Source organism: Pinus tabuliformis, chromosome 6 (assembly GCF_031772625.1).
Source record: "Pinus tabuliformis cultivar Carrire ecotype Pingquan chromosome 6, CPIR1, whole genome shotgun sequence".
In the NCBI taxonomy this organism is placed as follows: domain Eukaryota; kingdom Viridiplantae; phylum Streptophyta; class Pinopsida; order Pinales; family Pinaceae; genus Pinus; species Pinus tabuliformis.
The window spans coordinates 1,524,170,944-1,524,190,173 of NC_142292.1; the positions used below are offsets into that span (position 1 = coordinate 1,524,170,944).

The following is a 19,230-nucleotide window of genomic DNA, read 5'->3' on the forward strand; positions in this document are numbered from 1 at the left end:
TGCAACATGAAAATCAGCAGGGGATTACTTGTGAAAACCATGTTCAATCCGCTGATATGAATGAGAAGATGCAGCAAAATTGCCAGTCTTTTGATCATAAAGAGTATGAAAGTGATTGCAAACAACAAGAAAAAGTACTGAAAGATAGCTCTTATAACCCCCAGGCATAGGAAAAGATTTGTTTTTTATGTCAAACTTCTCATCAGCTTACAGAAATAAATGATCATAATAAGGAGGAAAATTACATTGTTTGTGAGAATCATTCAGAAAAGCAATTGGATAATATATCAAAGGAATCTTGTGTGGTTGAGAATCAGTTATCTGAAGATGTAGAGTGTTATGGTGATCATCAAATTAAACATGTCTTCTTTGACCCTATAAGTGAATACATGGCAAAGCTTTGCACACCAGTATTTCATTTTCATTTGCATTATGAAGATCAGGTACATTATAAGTTGATTTGGTCATCTCACTATCATGGTTATTTTGAGGTCGGATGCAATCAAGAGCCTCTAATATCAGATAAGACAAATGATTGGCTACATTGCAAATTACACATTGATTGAGCTGAAAGAAGTTTGAAATTGATAGGGTAGGTAGGTAGGAAAATGCAAATAAGCTTAAGTTTGACTGAGCATTTTTCAGTAGATATAGATTTCTTTCTCCTACAGTGATCATCAAGCTCAAGCCCGAGGTGAAGGCCCAAGAAGCTAGAAGGGGATGCTTGTCAAGCAAATTGTCCATTTGTCATAAGAGGATAAAGCACTGGACCTGTGAGTTCTTAGCGTACTACAGGAGCACACTATCCCAAGTGGAGCCACCTGTTATCACCTAGGAAACAATTTCAAAATTGTTCACATCATTTTGATTGTAAAGGATGTTTTTTCTGGGAGAATAACCTGGTGTGGAAGATAGTTGGCTTGAAATTCTTGCAACACAGGGACCACCAGGCTCTGCTTCAACTCATCAATGTTTGTGATACCTATTTCGTTAGGGCGGGCAATGTTTACTTCAATTCCATGGCTTCCAATTACCCATGGCATTAAGTGCAACGATCTTCATGCCTTCAATATCGGATGTTATGTCATTTGGGCTGCAGCAGCTGGAATTGGATATTTAGTAGACTATTTGAGAGTTCACAGCTTCAGAGTTCTTTTCATGCAGTTCAGAAAATGGTCTTTAATAGTTATGAAAAGTTGTATTTTCTATCATTATGGATCATCGTGATACTTGTTTTCATCATAATTTTGTTTGATCTTTTGGTGGTAGTCCCTGTGCGGGTTCCTGTGGATGAAAGTCCCGTGTTTCTTCTCTATCATGATTGGGATTTTGGGCTTATATTTCTCAAGATATGGACAAAATTGGTATTGCTGGGTCAAATGGCACCCCTTACAGATGACAGCTGGCGAATAAAGTTCGAGCAAGTCAAAGCAGATGGATTTTCTTGCTTACGTGGATTATGGGTGCTTCGCCAAATTCTGTCACCAATATTCGTAAAGCTTTTGACAACACTCTGTGTGCCATATGTCTTTTCTCGTGGTTTGTTCCCTCTTTTGGGATACTCTCTTATTGTAAATTTTGCAGTTTATCGATTTGCCTGGTCTAGATGCCTCGTGCTGGGGTTGTTATGGTGGTAGTTGATATTTCTAGTTCAGACGTGACAAATTCAGGGCTTTCACTATCGCAAAATTGTCTAAATTTGCAGCATCTAAATTTTAACTATTGTCAACGTATTTCTGATGCTGGACTAGAATATCTCACATGCCTCATTATTTGAATTCTAGAGCATGCAATCAAGGAAGCCCATTTTGACAAAATTCAAGCTCTGCCAACTCTTTAAATCTGAGATGTGTACTGCAGAAAAATCATAATTGGAGTGCTATGCCAGCTAGTGAGCCAGCAACTGATGTATGGCTGTTCATCTCTAAATTGCCAGCCATCTCGACTATAAGATTGGCTACGATTCTCTGGAAGAAACACTGATGGCAGAGCATGAATAGTTTATATTTATGAAGTAAACTATAGATCAAGAATTGGGGCTAAAATATTTAGGGTCAAAAGTGATTTTATATCAAGAAAGATTGCAGTAGGATGTGTGGAAGAGGCCACTCAAACGGATTCTATAAGGGCAATTGTCGCAGAACTCGACTGCACTTTCCTGTTTGTGTTTGCAGGCGCGGGATTAACCATGGCAGTTGATCACTTGTCTGAAAGCTCAGGTTTGACACCAGGAGCAGGATTGGCCATCATTGCTCTGACCCATGCATTTGCAGTGTGTGGACTGGTCTCAGCTGGGTTTCATTTGTCGGGAGGACATATTAATCCTACGGTCACATTTGCATTAGCAATTGGAGGCCATATCACTATTCTCAGGTGTATTCTGTACTGGATCGCTCAACTCCTAGGCTCCATAATTCCCTGCTATCTCCTCGATTTCATAATAGGAGGAATGGGAACTCCAGTTCATATGTTGGCCGATGGAATGGGATATATTCAAGGAGTGGTTATGGAGATGGTCCTGATCTTCTCCTTGCTCTTTACAGTGTATGCAACAGTGATAGATCCAAAGAGAGGACAAATGGGTGTAACAATGGCGCCTCTGTGCATAGGGCTTGTTGTGGGGGCAAACATAATGGTTGCAGGGCCATTCTCAGGAGCATCAATGAACCCTGCGCGTTCATTTGGGCCGACGTTTGTTATGTGGTAGTGGAGAGACCATTGGGTATATTGGGTTGGTCCTCTGGTTGGAGGTGGTCTAGCAGGTGCCCTATATGAGAATTTCTTCATCATTCGAACATACGAGCGTCTCCCCGCCTCGCTTTGAGGATACCAAGGAACTAAATGAAACCTACCAGGCTAGCATCCTTCATAAAATAACAATGCGTGTATGCTTGTGTAAATAAATGGCCCTAAAGTCCCATCATATTCACGGTTAGAACCAGAGTGACAGGTGTGTTAAATGGTGTTTTGTGATTACACAGCAGTTTCGTAGCGTGCTACGAAACTGCTGAAAAGGACGCATAATGCATATCAGTTTCGTAGCACACTACGAAACTGCTGTAGCTGCATAACTAAATTCAGTCGACCAATTTTGAAGGACTAAGGGGAAATTTTCCGAAATGGAGTTTCAGAAAAGGAGCATCTACTATGTGCAAGCCACTAGTAATGGCAAAACAAGCGGAAGAAAGATATGAACTCAAAGTTTTTGTTATACAAATGATCACCGCTAGTATTGACCATGACTTTTCGAGCAACTTTGAAGAGATTTTGTCGTCAGACAGGTATATGGGAAAGGTCTACAGCACATGAAGCACGTGGAACCCCAATCAAATTTTATGTAATCAGAGAAGAACAACATGGTGAACTGGTTACGAATATCCTTGAAGAAACCGAAAGCAGAAAAACAGGGGCAGTTTCCTACTTTTCAATAGCAATGCAGAAGATGTGACGTTAAGGGCCAGCAGGTAGCTACAAACACCTACCACAACCAAACTAAAAAAGACCAGTTGTCAAAGAACAAGAATTTATTGTAATTAAGGCTATTATTAGCATGATATGGAGTTAGACTCCTATTTTCCTTAGATCTCTAAAAAGTCTAGTTAGTAGTTTGTTACATTTATTAGGTAGTTGAAACTTGAATAGGTGTCATAAGAAGTAGAATTCAAGTTCCCCTCATGTTTGAGGAGGATTCTCAGCCTTGAAAAGAATTCTATATATAGGAGAAAGAGCAATGTACCAAGGGTTGGAAAATTATTCAGAAAAGCTCTGATATTTGGCTTTATGTAAAGACTCTCTTTTAGTAATAGAAAATTTTTCTTTGCTTCTCAGGACTCAGGAGGGATTCGATGTTCAGAATGTGTTGTATTGTTCTTTTCCAAATATCTACAGCGGTATGAATGTGTAATCATTTAGAACTCACTCATGGTGCTCTAATTTCCTGTATACATTCATAAACTATGTGGTCCTATATGTTTCTGGTATGTTCTAAATGTGTTGAATCCTGAATGCCCTGACTTCTATGTAAGGTTGATAACATTGTTATATTGAAATAATGTTGACTCCATAAGCCCAATAGATAGTTTCTAATTGTGTTTCCACCACTCACATTTTACCTTTGTTTCACAAGAGTTAGCCATCTTTATCATAATCAAAGATCATTAATCCTTTGAGAGAGCCCTCTCAGGTTGGGAAGGCTAAGCCTCAACCTAAAGTAGGTTTGAAATAGTTACTTAAATTTTTCCTAATCACAGCAGCCTATCAAGGTCTGATTTTGAGATAACAGTGTGACAGAAATGCAGGATGAATGGACACCTGAAGAAAGACTACAAATCTCGAAAAGGAAAAGGAGATGGACACCAAGAAAACAATCATGAAGAAAATGTGACAGGTGATATGTTGCAAGATGATTTGATTATTTCATTAGAGAATATTATTGATGCCTAGGTGGTAGATTTAGGGGCTTTCTTCCATGCAACACATGATAGGAAACATTTTCAAGACTACATTCAAGGAGATTTTGGACACATTTGTTTAGGTGATGATAAACTATGTAAAGTCGTTGGAATGGGTAAAGTTTTTTTCAAGCAACAGAATGGAAACCAATGGATATTGAAGGAGGTAAGGCATTTTCAAAATATGAAGAAAAATATAATTTCAATAAGGCAGTTAGGTGGTGAAGGCTGTTTAGCTACATTCTCAGACAAAACCTGGAAGGTCACTAAAGAAGCACTAGTAATAGTAAAAGGAGAAAAGGTTGGTACATTGTATTTATGTAATGGTATTTATAATTTATTTAATGCTTTAACCTCCATAGGAGTAGATACGACATTATGGAATCATAGGCCTGGGCACATGAGTGAGAAAGGGATGTTGATTTGGATTTCTGTGAGAATTGTGTTTATGGAAAAGAGAAGAGAGTCAGATTTATTAGAATTGGGAAGTAAAAGAAGAGAGAAAAATTAGAGCTTGTACATACATATGTATGGGGACTAGCTCAGGCATCATCTCTTGGTGGCTCTCACTATTATGTTACTTTTATTGATGATGCAACTAGAAAACCCTGGATTTATTGTATTCATAATAAATCTAATGTATTTGATACTTTCAAGAAATGGAAAGATTTGGTTGAGAATGTGACAAGAAAGAATTTGAAGTGTCTCAAATTAGATAACGGAGGTGAATACTGCAACAAAGATTTTGATAACTATTGTCCAGAACATGGAATTCATAGAGAGAAGATAGTTCTAGGAATGCCATAGGAAAATGGTGTGTCAAAAAGGATGAACAGGACAATCATGGAGCGCGCAAGGTGCATGAGTTTGCATGTAGGATTTCCCTTACAATTTTGGGCAGATGTTGTAGATACTGTTGTTTATCTAATAAACATAGAGCCTTCAAGTTCCTTGGATGGTGGTATTTCAAAGGAGGCACGGACAGGTAAAAAGGTAAACTTCTCATTTTTAAAGACTTACAGTTATGAAGCCTTTGTCCACATTGATAAAGAAAATAGAACAAAGCTTGAGGAAAAATCAAAGAAATGTACCTTTATTGGATACAATGTTAATGATTTTGGTTATCACTTATATAATTATGAAAATCACAAAATCATTAGGAACATAGATATAATATTTAATGAAAAGGTCTTGTATAAGGATCCAATGCAAGAAAATAATCATGAAAAGGAAAAAAAAAGAATATGCATTGCTTGATGAGATCACAGAAAAAATAAAGGTACCTAAAAATCATAATGATTAGGAATCACAATAACAACAACAACCAAAAAGCAATAGGCACTTCAAACACCTGAAAATGGTGTTAGAATATCTACCAGGATAAGCAAACCCACTAAACGACAATCTATTTCGTAATATTATGTATTGTTGATTGATTCTAGTGAACCAGAAAGATATGAAGAAGCAATGCACATAGAAACCGGGAAGAAGTGGGATCAGGCCATGGTGGAAGAGATGGACTCCTTGATGCATAACCAGACTTGGAACTTAGTCAAGTTTCCTACAAGTAAAACAACATTGCATAATAAATGGGTCTACAGGTTGAAGGAAGAAGATGGAGGAAAACAAAGGCATATGGCTAGACTTGTGGTCAAGGGGTTTTCACAGAAGAAACATATTGACTTTGATGAATTTTTTTCTCTTGTTGTTAAAACGACTTCAATCAAAACTATTTTAAGTCAAGTGGCAGCCAAAGATTTGCATCTTAGGTAGTTAAATGTAAAGAAAACCTTTCTCCATGGGGATTTGGAGGAAGAAATATATATGCAGCAACCATAAGGGTGTGAGGTCAAAGGAAAGGACAAATTTGTGTGAAAATTGAAGAAGAGTTTGTGTGGCTTAAAATAGGCTCCAAGGTAGTGATATCTAAAATTTGATAGTTTTATGTATGAACAAGGTTATACTAGATGTCACTCTGACCATTTAGTTTATATTAAGAAGAAAAATGATGGAAAATCTATTATATTTCTATTATATGTATATGACATGCTTGTTGTAGGGTCTAACATGTAGGGAATAAATGTGCTCAAAATAAAATTGGCAAATTCATTTGCAATGAAGGATTTGGGTGCTGCAAAAAAAAACCTTGGTATGAGAATAATTAGAGACATGCAAGATTGGAAATTAACATTATCTTAGAGTGAGTACATAGAAAAGGTGTCAGAAATATTTAATGTGCAGAATGCAAAACCAGTTATTACACCTTTGGCTAGCCATTTTAAACTAAGTAAGAAGATGTGTCTCAAGACCTAGGAAGAGATGGATTATATGTGTAAAGTTACATATGCATCAAGAATTAGAAGATTAATGTCTGTAATGGTATGCACAAGGCATGATATTACACATGCAGTGGGAGTTGTAAGCAGGTATATGAAAAATATAATAAAATAGTATTGGATGGAAGTGAAGTGGATTCTCAGGTTTATGAGAGGTACCACAAATCAAGTATTTTGCTTTGGTGGTTCAAACATTACTCTATAGGGATATGTCAATGCATATATAGAAGGTGATAGAGATATCAGGAGGAGCACCACAAGGTATGTGTTTAATGTAGATGGAACAACTCTTAGTTGGCTTTCAAATTTTCAAAACATTGTTGCATTTTCAATAATGAAATCAGATTAGGTTGCTGCTACAGAGGCTAGTAAAGAAATGATTTGGTTACAAAGGCTTATGGATGAGTTGGGAAGGAAGTAGGATGTAGGTAGGTTATATAGTGGCAACCAGAGTTCCATTCAGCTTGCAAAGAACTCCAATTTCAATCCAATACTAAACATATACAACTCAATTACCATTTCATACGATTAGTGTTGGAAGATGGATAGTTAAAGCTAGAAAAGATACACCTAGCCAGAATCTTGTAGATATGTTAACAAAAGTTGTAACCAGGGAGAAGCTAAGATTATGATTAAATTCAATTGGTCTTGAAGTATGATGATGAATATGAGAAACATGCAAGTCCAAAGTGAAAGCATTGTCTAGCAAGTGAAGCAATGGTGGAGTTTCTATAATTAGTCTCCAAGTGGGAGATTCTTGGATCTAGAGCTTGATTATCTTCGAGTTTGTTAAGAGGTTTTCATTTTTGTCGCGTTGGATCCTTGTTTCTAACAAGGTGGAAACACAACCCATTTAATCAATGTTAACAGGGTCTGGGGGGGGGATGATGAATTTTATGAGCCTTCCCTTGGCAGGGGTTCGGGGCAACGCATCCGAAGCTAAAAATAGATGAAAATCTTCCTTGTAAAATATTGTAATTTTGTAGTCAATCTCGGTCGTTCATTAGGTGGATGATGTGATGGTAGAAGTTATGTTAATTTAGAGTTTTTTTCCATATAAGGTAACCCTTGGTTTATACAAGGGAATTTTATTGCGGAAGTGTATGATTATTCTGAGAGAGAAAGAGAGAGAGAGAGAGAGAGAGAGAGAGAGAGAGAGAGAGAGAGAGAGAGAGAGAGAGAGAGAGAGAGAGAGAGGAGGTTGTGTGAGAGCGAAGAGGAAATTATAGTGGATCTGTTGTAGGTTGTATCTCTTAATTTTGTTGGATAATATAAAAGGAAGGATTGCATGTTTCTTTGCGGATGTAGCCCGAATTGGGTGAACCACGTATAATTTTGTCTCTCTTGTTTTATGCATTTCTGTATTTGTTTTTCCGCAATATTTTGTGTATTTCATTGCTCCATTAATTAATTTCTAACAACTCCTCATTTTGATTGAGTTCATAAGGTTTTCCTTGTCTCTGAGTTTGTATTTACCTCTGAAAATCCATTGTAATGTTTGTTTTTGGTTTTGTTAGCTTTTGGTAAGAATTTATTTGGTTTTTTCTTTTTCTTATCAATTAGGTATTCGTGAACAACTTGCTTGATTGTTGATTGGATTGGAGAAATTCATATTACATTTATATTCTGTGTGATTTCTTTTATCAATAATATTTCTACACCTTAGTTTTCATTGCATTTGATAACTAAGTGGAAAGAAAAGAAAAATCTCATATTTTTCATATTTTGCATTACATTTAGTGTTTTGAATTAAATTTAGAAATTAGAGCAGTTACATTTGAAATTTTTTTATTAGGAATTGTTTTTTGTTCCATTATTGTTTGAATTTCTTCCTTCTCCTATATAGTTTTTCATCAAAAAGTAAAGAGTTCATATTATCATGTTAGATTGCATTGTAGGGAATTTAGGTGAACTCGTGGTGAGCCTTGAAACTGAAATCTAATTCAGGATAAAATCTAAAATTTATTGAATCAATATTAAGGAGAATTTGGAACATTAAAACAAACATTTAGCTGTTGTTCTTTGTCAACTTTACATTTTGGGGGTGATATCTCATTCCACGTACGTAAGTGTATTAGATAATTCTCCATGTACGTTCAGGTATATCGAATGGCGCTCCACGCATGATCAGTATATGGGAACACTCTCATCGAATGGTTACACATTAGACAACAATACTATAGACTATGCTTCCATGTATGCCCAAGTATATTTTGGAAGTCCCCACTAGGTTTCTATCCTACCATAGATAATCAAGTCGGTAGCTTTGTACAGTGTGATACATCGAACACACCATTTAGGGAGATTGCCTTCCCGTACATAATCCTTGGTTTTCCAAGGTGGTATATCGCAGTTCACAGTTGCTTAGTAAGCCCTTTTGCCTAGTTACCCCTTTTTGATTTTTTTTTTTTGTTAATTTCTAAAATTTATTAAGCCATTATGGAAGAAAAACCCCAACAACCCTATTTTTTGCATAGGATGCAAATATTGCCTCCTTTACCTCCTAATGCAACACCTAGATGTCATTATTAGAACAAAAAGATGCAAACTACCGAAATTAGTGCTTCATAAGTATCCCCTTCTAGTACTACATCTAAAGTTAATCAACTAGAATCTTCTCTTCCTATAAGCATTGAGCTCAAGATTACATCTTTAACTTCTGGTGAGTCCCACGTAGTAAAAAACGAAAACCTTGAAACTTTACTACCTGAAGTCATTCAACCTGAATTTCTGAATTCAAAAAATATTACATCCTGAGGTTATATAACCTCAGAAGCCTCGATTAAATCAACTTATTACTTCAAGGCCTTCTATCTCTCTTCCTCTTTCTTCAAACCAACCATAACAACTTGTATATCTCGGTCATGATGGTGAACAACTTCCACCTAGACTTTTGAGTATTGAAGAAATTGTTGGCTTAAGGGAGCCTAACCTAGGTTCAGAGTTGTTCGTGCCAACCAACAAAAACCTAACTGTTGGCCCTTTTGAGAAACAAACTACATAGTGCAGGCTGCAGTCTCACCCAAAGCAGTATTGGGGGATGCTAGAACTAGTTTTCTGCATCCAGAGACCGTGTGATAAGTGATCTTAAGCCCTCGTATATTAGATTTACCTTCGCACAGATCTGTAACCTTCTATGGCTCGCTACTGCTACTCTAAGAAACGACATCTAGAGCTTCACGAAGGTCTGTGATCCAACTTTATAGACCTACAGGAAGTGATCTATCCACTTTCATGCACTAAATAGTAACCCTAGATCCACCTTCATGCAGATCTATCCAATTTATCATAAATCATAATAGATTCAACATTTATCTTCGCAAAAACAGATAATTACTTAGTTCATGCATAGATATTAAATAGTTAGTAAGTTCGTGCAGCATTTTCACATTATTCCACAAAACACGTATCATTGAGCGATAAATCATAACATGAAAAGAATTAAGAATAATACTCAAAGGCAAGGTATTTCTCAGAAATCAGTCTTTATTAAGTTCAATGTTTAATTTTATAGACTTCTCCACCCTGTGCACTCAGCTGCAGGGGTCTGCGTAGTTAGCTGCGGACTTACTAAGGCCTCCTGTGCACTCAGCTGCAAGCCTTCCCCTTTCGCCTAAGCACATGAAACAAAGCTTTACTACCTTAACACTTGCCCAAAAAAATCTTCTATCTTGACTTAGTTACTTCTTAGACTCACTATGACTCAACTTTATATAGCATTCTAACTTATAATACCATGGCATGCAACCTATGGGTGAGTCTTAAAACTGACCTATCACTTTCCCAAACAAGGGGCTAAAGCCCCTTTGATTCCTACTTAACTGTGTGCTCTGCATCCACATTTCATAGAGACTTTACAATCTTTACAAAAATTGGTTAAACTAACCCCAAAACTGACCCTGGGGACCCTATCCCATCATAAATTACTGAAGAGTCTTGACCCTCATCTCCTATGCATTTAAGAGGGACTCCTCTTCATCAAGCCCATACTTTTCATAATCCTCATACTCCAATACAAGCTCCTTAATACCCCCCATTTCATACCAGATTTGAGTTTCCCTTTGCCAACTTCTTTGGTAAGTTTAACCATGACTGAGTTAGCAACAATTTCTCAACCCGTATATGCTATAATGAGTGAGTCAACCAAAGTTACAACTACCTCCATGTTTGTGACTTTTCCAAAAACCCATTTGTATGGTGGTCCATCTATACCACCTAGTTATCACTCCTTATCTAGAACCTTTTATGGTGAAACGACCAATCCATGGACTTCTTCTTCTCCATCCTCATCTAGAATATCATTTCAAACTCCTGTAATGAGTGCCTCATAACCTGTTGCATCCATTGTGCCCCAACCATCTATGGAGCAATAATATGGTCCAAATGTTAGTGGAATGGTACATATACAACAGTCTCCTTTGCTTTATATCGAGTACCCTCCTCCTGGGGGGAAGTTACCTCCATATACTCCCTACCCCACACTAGGGGGGAAATCTATTGATGGAATGTACCCATTCCTAAATCAAATGCAACAAGTTGCTACTCATACCTATTCGAGTCAACATCCCATTGGTCCTCCATTTCCAGGAATGGTTGCTAATCCTTGGCACTTGTTGATGCCTCTGAAATCATAGCACCAACATTGGGGATAACCACCTAGTCCGGACCTTAGTATAGCTCCTTTTCCGTTTGGTATGGTAGCACCGACTGGATATTATGGGACGAGTTTCCCAATAATGTATGGTTTGATGAATGAGTGTTTTAAATGTATAACAAAGATGATAGATGATTTAATCTATAACTCTAAAATATACAAATATATCTATATAACCCGGGTAATCTCATAACAATGCGATTTTTGATGATTCCTAGTAGACAAATAATCATATAGATGATTTACTTATCTATAGAAAGATGCATTTAAATAATAATTACTTTGTTTAAGAAATTAAACAAATTAATTGTAAAAACATATCGCATGACATACTAATATTTATTTCTGACATATATCTTTAATATAACAATTCTAAATCATTCAAAAGTGACACAATATAGAGTTGCTTGAAGCATGTGAATACATCAACAATAGCAAATTAAATGGAATGCTAATTACATAAAGAATAAGACAAAAAGAACAGTGATAGAAATACCAAATGCATTTGAGTCTTGTTATGTAAGTAACATTCTGGTTCCACCTTCTTATTCCAAAAACTCCCAGGAGATAGAAAAATGCAGGTCTTGAAAACATTCTTGCACAAAAATCTGAAACCTTGATCCACGACTTATAAAAAATAAATTAAGAAGTGCAGAAGTTCAACTTCTCAAGTCTAGTTTTTGTACAAATTGAGGACCCTTTCTAAAATAATATGAAAGGGTTTATATAATAAAACCAAAACCAACTGTTCACAAAAATCGCCGAGAGTTGTTGGAACTGCCAACATTAAAATCTGGGATTTGAATTGAAAAAATAGTATTTCAATCGCTTTTGAAAAGATTCATCGCATCTATTTCTTATCCTGTATCTGTAACTGACAAATTGAGAGCATGTTTTAAATTTCTGGAGGATGACTCATCCTGGAGTGTAGTTGTCCTGTGTATGTGGCATCTGAAAGCTCGGGCATCATGCGATCAACAACATCGGCTAGGCATTTGATGGTCATCTATTGGTTGTGGAGCTTGACCAAAAAGGACTAATACGCATTCCAAGTAAGGCTTTATACTCTATTGAGTTGTTCATCTTCGGTAGCCAATTCCTGCTTCCATTGATTTTCTACCACTTTCGACTTTGGAAGATATCCTGGGGAACAATCATAAATAAAATTGGCTCCACATAAATTATCATTTACCAGCTCAATCACATTATTCTTTATAGCCCTGGCCCTGGAGGTAGCCCTTTCTGCCTTTATCAACTGTGTTTCCCATTCTGAAAACAATATTTCTTTATGTGACTCTTGAATTTTCGGTAGTTTAGCAGCTCTTCTTTCCTCTATGCTTTACCAGGAGAGGTAATTTGTGACCTTATCATCTACATCCTCAAATTCTAATCTGGTATTAACTGGTTGATCAATCAGTGATGTAGTTGTGATGCATAATGGGTCGAATATAAGAGATATTTTATGGAAAAGTAGATTTAGTTGTTGAGATAAGGCTTTATTTTCCTCTAGGGCTTCCTTCTTAAATTCCTCAACCTTGGGATAATCTCTTAACTATTCTATATAGATTTGTTGTTGTATGATTTTCTCCTCTTTACCCTTAATTTCTTGTTGATGTGTCAATTGAAGTTGTTCGAGCTCTTGAGACAACTATTGTTGTTTTTGGATGGCATACTGGTCAACTTTCTGTTTCTCCAAGTTTAATTGTACTTCAAGCTGCTCGTTCTTTTGTTTTTCTTTTGCCAACTGTTCCTCAAGCCGATTAATCCTCTGTTTTTCTATTGTTGTTTGTTCTTCAAGCTGATTAATCCTTTGATCCTTTTCTTTGATTAATTGGTTAACTTCAGTTGCCTTATCAATTGTAGCAACTATGTATGCCCCTGCAAATTGAGATAAATTAGACAAATCCTCAGAAGGATTGACCTCTGAATTCTTCCATATAACATTCATAAATTCATATTGATGAGCTGTGGATGATGTCTGGTCTATTTTCCTCTTTTTCCTCTACCTCTTGACTACAGCCCTGTGTTTTGGGCTATAAAATACATCCAAGAGTGGTATTTCCTCAATATTTAATGTAATTTCTCCTGAAGGATTTTCAAGGATTATTTCAATCTCTCTCTGAGATATGACCTTATTGGGTGTTCCTTCAATCACACTATCAGGAACGATGGGCCATTGTGTTGCAGGTGATGCTGATGTGATAATGTTTTGGGGGTCACTCTGGCTTTTGATCTGCTAATCAAATTGCCCCCATTATTTAATCAAGATGGGGTCAATATGAACATCTGCACCAAGGGGTTCACTGGTCTTTCCACTTGTTTCCCCTTCCTAGGAAATCTTTTCAATAGTCTGCTCCCCACTGTCAGTAACCTTAGTGTCCTGTATTCCATGAATTTGTCCATTTTCTCGGCTCCAAATTTGAATCTTTCTAGATGACTTACTTGTGAGAATAGCTATGCTAAAGCGAATAAGTCATCAAACTCATCATTCTCATGTATAAATTTACTAACTTTCACCTCACTGGTGAAATTGAAAGTGACCTTGTTTGGATCATATTGTCTTTTAAGAATAACCGCTAGACACTGATCCTTTGTTTTCTCTGCTTCTTTCTTAGCATGTTTAAAATCATGCAATGTGTAAGTGCCACAGCGGAGGGGAAATGGATGCCACACTTGTTTCTTAGAATCTTTAAGGTTTCTAGACATCCCCTTTTCCACTATCCGATATGCTATTTCCCTAGCTAATAGCTTATCTAGAATTTAGAGTGGAAGGACATGGGGATCTGTAATACTGCCAAAAACCCTAATATAGGTGAACTTCTCCTCCCTGAACCAACTGTTAATTGAAGTTACATCAATGCTAGCCTCGTCAGACAGCCGAGGAGCAGGTTTATTAAAGATGGCTTGATGGACAAGTAAAATGAAACCATGAAAAATCTTGTATAAATGATTCTTGTAGTCAGATTTCCATAAATACTTATGATAAATATGATTGGGGGTTGGATCCTTAATAGTCCATTTCCAACCTAGGATGGGAAAGTCAGAATTAAAACAAATTGTTTCCATTATGTAAGCACTCATATAAAGTGGGGGCACAACTCGGGTGATGATAAATCTGTTATTTCTATAATCTAGTATTTGACTAGCAATTTTATCCAATAAAATGGCTGCCCAATCCATAATAAAGGAGTTGATCACTGCTTCTATCAATGGAACCATTTCTATAGAAAATCTAGCAGAATTGGGCTTCCAAAGAGCCTACATACCATAGCAGCAACATAACAATATGGAGATGCTAAGGAGTCCACAGAGTACATACCAGAAGATTCATGTTTATGCTTGTTAGGAAAATGTCTCCACTGTTTGATAGGGTCTGACTCTATCTCGTTCTCCTTAGCGAAAGCTTCCAGGAATGATTTGTTGTAGTGTCGTTGGGGATCCGGTAAGTGATACATTCTCTTGAAATCTTCAGGTTTGAATGTCCCGAACATCCTTCCATCGGTTGTGAAGAAAACTCTGTCTGTTATATTAATACTTTCGATTACCCTTCTCACTAGATCATTATATGGTAAAACTTTTGCACGGGAAGCTATTCTATGGAGGAAGGAGCTAGCCAAATCACTGAGCGTGTTTTCTGTTTGATCCATTCCATCAAATATTGCTTCTTCTTCTATCTCCGTTGGATTTTCTGCTTCAAGTAAAGCATATATGCCTTCCCACGAGATTTTACCAAGGCCTTGACAGGTAGTATCTGCAATTAACACCAATTTTCTTGTCCTTATTCCACTGTAATGGGGGCCTTTGCCTTTCAAGATTTCTTAGACATCTTGACCAACTGTGTGATTCTAGATCAACACTGCAAAATGAGAAAGAGGAGTGTAATAGGCGAAAAACTTGAGAAGAGATAATACACAAATTACAGACTAAAAGCATTTATGTGCATTAGATGCAAAAGATATTATATTGTACATAGCTACCACAGATGAAATCCTTAAAGGACTTAACCATAACTGCCCCTTAATGTTTTACCATAACTTCCAACGTGAAACTTTGACATTGAAGCAATATATGTCACATCACAGGTTTTGTAACAGTCCTTTTTCAAAACAGGTGTCGTGACTCTGTGATTTGTGATTAGTGATTGTATTATTTTAATATTTGTGTAACAATCGAGTATCGCAAATCGGGAGTTACAAGCACCATGCTCAAAAGTTTTGTTTGCATTGTTGCAATTTCGATTAGTGCTGAGCTGGCATGGGGAGACGGCGGGTTTTAAACTTGGCAAATCACGTTTTTTCTTTATAATTGATTTATCCCTATACCGCATGTATTCATAGTATTTATTACTCACTTTTATTGAGAGTGTGATATGCGATAATTAAATCGCATCGCAATTTTTCAATGGATTGTTTTGGATGCTTCCTTATGAATCGACGATATGCAATTACATTAGCCTTATCACATCGCAAGGTTTTAATGAAACGCTATAAGTAATTCCTTGGGATTAATGATGTGCGAGACACGTTAGTTATTTCACATCATATTTTTTATAAATGGCTTATTTTGATTAAAAATTTGCGATGATGGATTTTCTATGACTTTGATCGTGTCACAACTTTCCAACTAGATGTTCATGGGTTCTAAGGAATTGCGATTTGCGATGAGCGGTCCTAAATACTCATAAAGTAACTTTTATATGACCAATATGGAAAATCCATTTTACTCAAAAGTTTTATTGTTTTTTTTATATTCTAAAGGGGACCCATTTCTTATTCAGCATTTTAATACTAACATTTAAAAATTGAAATGGGGGGGTTGTTGTATAGCACAACAATTGGCGATTCACTGGCAGAACTAGTTATCTCTGAAAATAATGAAATTTCTAAAACTTTCTTAAGTAGAATCAATTGAGGAAAAAGACAACTATTTAAGAATTGTTAGATAAAAATTTTATTCTGAATAAACAAAATATCAGTTTTGCAATTTCTTTTACAAGCCCTTATGATAAAATAAAAGCATTTTTTTGGTTTCTTCAAGCTTTGATTGGTTGTTAAAGATAAAGTAGGGGGCTCTTCCAACTTAGCTTTTAAATTTACTCTTTTGTCACAGGTAGTGCCTCCGCTACCAGCAAACATCTATAGTCTCGACAGGGTTACCTTTTAACCATCAATCATTCATTGTCCCATCCATCTAAGAGCATAACTTTTGAAAGATAAATCCAGAAAGATATATCTACATGTATTTTTATTGTTTACCTTTTTTTTTTTTTAATAAACGCCATTTTCCTGGTTTGGGAGCTAGATGATGAAAATGCCATTCACCGGTTGTAATTGAACTGAACAAGCTGGCTCGTAATGATACCCCTTGTCTTATGATTATAAGCCATTACCCTGTTTTGATATGCAGTATTGGTAATGTTAGTTTAATTAGTTCCCTATGATCATGGTAACCAGGCTCGTCATGAGACCTCTTATCTTTTAGATCAGATATATTTTAGAGTTACACTCTGAAAAATCATAAACCTAGTGGATGGGGTGAATGACTTACTCCTTAAGAGTTTATGGATGACAATTATAGAGTTGTGGATGCTTAGTTGGAGAAAGTCTTTACCTTTTTGTAAATAACCCTTCTCAACTTGATAAAACTCAAAATGATTTACTGTATTTTCAAGGTTTGGAAGATTTCACAAATTTAAAGAGGATCTCAGAGTTTCATGTTTTATCTAATTTCCAAAACTGTAATCATTTCCTTGAAAGTTTCTACTTTTTGAAAGCAAGTATTCACAATATTATTTCAAAGAGCTTTTCAATAGTGAAAAGCCAATGGGAGACTATTTACAACATTATTTCCTAAAAAAACTAGGTTGCATAAAGAATATGTATAGGTAAGAAGGGGTTACCTCAGGAAAATAATTTCTTTAAGATAAGCCCATTCATAGGAAGAGAATCTCTCTTTCCTAATAAGCCTTGCGGTAGAAACGTTGATGAGCCTATCTTTTCAATGATCTAAAATGGTCCAAGCCACATCTTCTAAAATTTGGTGTGCTTACCTTTGTCTTCATGTGCTTTGTCCCATTTCAAAATGAGATCACTAATCTGTAATATTTTTTAGCCGACAAAACTTGCATCAAAAGAAGATTTAATGATTTGCTAATGTTTAGCATGAGTAATTTTGGCCTTTTCTCTTTCCTCATCCACTTTAAGGATTTGATCAAACCTCAATTGAATAGAGGAAGAAGGAATTTCTTCAATAAATTGTACCAGGGCTACAATGGGAGTGCTAAATTTGGCGGTATTACAGCTTCTTTCCCATACACCAATTTAAAATGAGAAGTACCTATTGAGGCCTTTTGAGATATGCAATCTGCCCATAATGCAAATATTAAATATTTATGCCAATTCTTTTGATTTTGATCAACAGTTCTTTTAATAATCTTGATAAGATTCTTGTTAGTTGACTCTGCTAAGACATTTCCTTGAGGATAGTAATTTGCAGAGTATTTTAACTTAAAACTTCTCTTAAGAGAAAATTCAACTATATTATTCGCAGAAAAATAAGATGCATTATAAAAAATAAGTGTATTAGGTAAACCAAACCTTGTAATGACGAACTAATCAATAAATTCAATAATTGCATCAGAATTGGCTACCTTTACTGGAATTTCTTCTACCCACTTTGTGAAGTAGTCCGTGGCCGTGAGGATGTATTTGTGTTGCTTGGAAGAATGTGGAACAATATCTCCTATAATATCAAGCCCCCACTATTCAAATGGTTACTCAATGTTTATTGGTTGTAGAGGAAAGTTTGGTTTCCTTTGTCTTCCACTAGCAGTTTGGCATATCTTACATTTCCTATGTAGTCATGGGCATCTTTAAACAAAGTCAGCGAATAATATCTAGCATGTAATATTTTGTGAGCTATAGTGTCTCCTCCAAAATGTCCACATGCCAGACCATCATGCAATTCCTTCAAAACCATTTGTGCTTCAGTTTTTTCAAGGCATCTTAATAAAATTGAATCATAATTTCTCCTGAATAACACATTATCAATGATTTCAAAGTGTTTGTCTTTTAATCTTAAGGTACGTTTGTTTTTGTAACTGAATTCAGGGGGGGCATATCCATTTTTCAAGTAAAAGATCAGATCAGCATATTGAGATTCAAAATTAATGATACTTATCTCATTTACTTGTGTAGTATTTATTGAATCTTCATGGTCTGGAATATTGGAAGCCCCTACCAATAACCTGCAAAAACCTTTCCCTCTAACAATTTTTGCTGGTTTAATATCAATATCATACTCTTGTAGAGCTGTTACCTAATTAGCTCTCTTCTCTCCTACTTCCCTTTGAACTAGCAATTGTCTCACTGCAGAGAATGGAACTATTACTTTAGTGTGTGTTTTTAGGAAGAATGGTCTAAAGTGTTTGATAGACTTAAATAAAGTGAAAGCTTGTTTTTCAACTTCGAAATAGTTGAGCTCAGCACCGTGCAAATTAGAACTAAATAAAGATATGGATGCTTCTACTTGCTGGTCATTGATCTATGTTAAAATAGTAGCGTAAGATGTTTCAGTGGCCAAAGTAAATGACTAGAAAAATTCAGAGTATTCAATGCAGGAGCATTAATGATTGGTTGTTTGATCGAGTCAAAAGCCTCTTTTTCATTATGTCCCCATTTGAAAACTGAATTTTTCTTAATAATGGATTGCAAGGGAAAAACTATATGAGAAGAATCAGGAACAAATCTCTTCACGAAATTTATCTGTCCCAAAAATGATTGCATAGATT

The 19,230-nt window shown here is 36.0% G+C and overlaps 1 pseudogene; it reads left to right on the forward strand.

The window, feature by feature from the left end:
• The first annotated feature begins 2,157 nt into the window (after positions 1-2,157).
• Positions 2,158-2,943, forward strand: LOC149264521 (aquaporin TIP1-1 pseudogene; annotated as a pseudogene).
• The last annotated feature ends 16,287 nt before the right edge of the window (positions 2,944-19,230 follow it).